General features: G+C 46.2%; 2 non-coding genes across 2 annotated transcripts; one reads left to right on the forward strand and one right to left on the reverse strand.

Moving 5' to 3' along the window:
• The first annotated feature begins 384 nt into the window (after positions 1-384).
• Positions 385-512, forward strand: LOC127206713 (small nucleolar RNA SNORA61). Its single transcript, XR_007832820.1, has one exon. It is a non-coding gene; the product is annotated as a small nucleolar RNA SNORA61 (small nucleolar RNA).
• Positions 513-2,638: 2,126 nt separating this feature from the next.
• Positions 2,639-2,783, reverse strand: LOC127206716 (small nucleolar RNA SNORA48). Its single transcript, XR_007832823.1, has one exon. It is a non-coding gene; the product is annotated as a small nucleolar RNA SNORA48 (small nucleolar RNA).
• Between the last annotated feature and the right edge of the window lie 212 nt (positions 2,784-2,995).

Genomic DNA, 2,995 nt, shown 5'->3' on the forward strand with positions numbered 1-2,995 from the left:
TACAAGTAGCCAAAACACTATGAATGTAACATTAATATAATTCCTGATTGTTTCATGGTTCTTCTTGCTGTATGTAGTTTATTGTATAATATAAATGTATACGTAAAAAAGAAAAAATAATTTAAACTTTATTCAAATACACCATTAAACAGAAAAAAATGTTCCTGATGGAGTTTTCATTGGATAAACTGATTGGTGCTTCTCATCTCCAACTTAATGTAGTCATTTATATTTCATTAAAAACTCAAATATCTTCAATTGCTTGGAAAATGTTCTTTTTATTTATGTGCCTATGGGGAGAAGACATTGAAAATAGATGAGAAAACACCATGACCTAGAGTGAAAACTAAGCTTAAATGGAAATATTTAAGATGTACCGTTTGCACCCTCAGACTCCTTTTCCTATCAGCTCTTGATGCAGGTCTTGGTGGTCGCACAGGAGGAGGAGCACACCGAAGCTGGCCTCACAGCAAAGCACTCTCATATAGAGCATCGGCCAGATTCAAACATGCCTGGGCCCTTTGTAAAATGGCATAATTTGAGAATTAAAGATGCCCCTGGGAGGGAAGGGAAGATATACCATTTACTAAAAACATTTCTAAATGTATTTTGTCCCCTACAGTAAAAGTGACAAACCAGCCGACTATTGGTTGATTTTTCCTCCTGGCTCCACACTCCCAGAATAATGACTCGTGAGCCTCAAAATACATTTTAAAATACCTAGGGCATATAACTAGGCTCTTCTCTGACTAGCTCATAGCTTAAAATAATCCATTTATACTAATCTACATTCTGCCATGTGGCTAGCTACCTCTGCTGTCCTCCTCACATCTTCCTGGGTAAGTCTCCTGCACCTGGCTCTATCCCAGAATGCTTTGTGCCTGCTGGGTGTACCACTTTTATTCTACCCTTTTCTGTAGGCCATAGGTATTTTTATTGACAGGTGATGCTTCCATACAGACACAAGAGCGTCCATCTACAAACCATGAGGCACAATGGCTCAGTCAGCCTTATGTGTCCTGTGAATGCAATGAGTCTTGTTCGTTTTGTTGTTATTTCCCTTGCTTCGTTCAAAAGTTTCCCACATACTGGCCTTCTTCCATCATTTTATCCACAAGCAAAATATTGTCCTATCCAGTCAAACTTACGTGTCTAGAGTAACAGTCAGTCATTGTGTGTATGTACCCCAGTCCCAATCATCTCCTCACCCCATCATATCTGCCCTCTACCCTTGTAAGCTTTCCCCCAAAATAACACACACACACACACACACACACACACACACACACACACACACACACACACCAAAACATAGAAACCACCTCATCATTGAAGCTGTAGTGTGTCACAGTGTGTCCCACAGTATATCCCTCTGTCCACACATTTTCACTTGCAAATGTTCATTTTGATGAGTCATTGGTCTGGTTCATGATCTCTGGCTTCTGTGACCCCATCAATATTGGATTCTCACCGGGCTTCCTCTTGGTTACCCCATTGTTCCCCTGTGTCGTGGAGATCCTGCAGCTTTAGGTCAGCAAGACAGGCCCTTACACGAGTCCCAACTATTCCCAGATGATACAGGTTTTGGGGTGACCCAACTCAGATTCCTGGGCCTGGGCCTGGGTGGTAGCTGAACTGGTCAGCTGGCTCTCCCTTATGTGCACCATGAGGGTAAGCTTTCCAGCACTGAGTCGGCTAGGCCACTCAATGCTGCCAATTGCAGGAGTCGGGATCAGCTATCCTGCTCTCATGCCCTCTGGGCAGGCTCATCTGCTCCCATGCCTCCAGGGCCAGCTCTACTGTGCTGTGAGGTTCTGGGTCTACTCTCTCAAGTGCTGCAGCCTGCAAGGGCACAGACCAGCTCTCCCAGCCTAGATGCTGGCTCACTTGTGCCTTCAACATCAGGCCAGCTCCACTGTGTTGTCAAGGTGAGGTACAGGGCCCACCTTCCCTCTGACAGTCAGTATATGGGGCAGGGCTAGCTCTCCAGCTCCCACACCCTCAAGGCCAGCTCTCCCAAGTACTGTAGGTGGCAAGTGGGGAGGGCATCACCCCTACAAACACATCACCTCATGGGAGACAATGACGAGTGGCAGGGCATAGAAACTGATCCCTGCCATTGGTTAGCCATGGACCCAGACAAGGCTTCAGTTGCAGCTTGGTCTGTGAGTTTACCATGGGCCCACGTGGCATACCTGGCTACTCACAAGAAGCTACTCCTCTCCACCCTCCACTCTCCAATTCTCTTTCTCCATTGTGCTCAAGCTATTCCACTTTTCTTTCTCTCCCATCTGACCACCACATACTCACACGTTGTGATGGCTCCCACTGCAGGTGTGGATAGTGGGTCCCTTGGTGACTACCTCTGGTAATGTCCTGTGTATGGCCTCCCTGTGGCATGCACTGGAGGCCAGGTCTGTGGATGGCATGGCAGTTTGCAAGTCTCTTGTCTTCCTGCTCCCATGCTGTGCTGCAAGGTGGTAGGCAGAGCTCTGTGTGACTATGGCCCAACAGAGCTGTGTGCAACAGAGGACAGGTCTGTGGGTGTCTTTTCCAGCCTGGACCATGTAGCATGGTAGAATGTGTGTCTCTGTCTTCCTCCTGTGCTGTGCTGCCTGGATGTGATTTGATTTGATTTTTATGTGCCCTAGGCATAAAACAGCTTTGGCCACCAAATTAGGCATCAGGCTAGCATGAGCAAAGGACTGTCATCTGCTCTGCCCCTGACCAATACAGATACAAAACCACCAACAAGGTGTCTCTTTGCCCATTGGCAAGATGCAAAACTTGAAAAGCAGAGAAAAGGAAAAACCATGTGCTACGTGAGAATATAACCCGAGAATAAGAGAGCGAGTCCAGAAGGTAAGAAAAGAGGGTGACTAGTGGGGAGTGGCAATGAGCTACTAAAAGGGACATTCGGTCTAGAGATTGCTAGAAAGATATAAGAAAGGAAGACTCTGGGCTGCTTTCTAAATATTTAAGCATTTCCCCTTTG

Source organism: Acomys russatus, chromosome 23 (assembly GCF_903995435.1).
Source record: "Acomys russatus chromosome 23, mAcoRus1.1, whole genome shotgun sequence".
NCBI classification, from domain to species: Eukaryota; Metazoa; Chordata; class Mammalia; order Rodentia; family Muridae; genus Acomys; species Acomys russatus.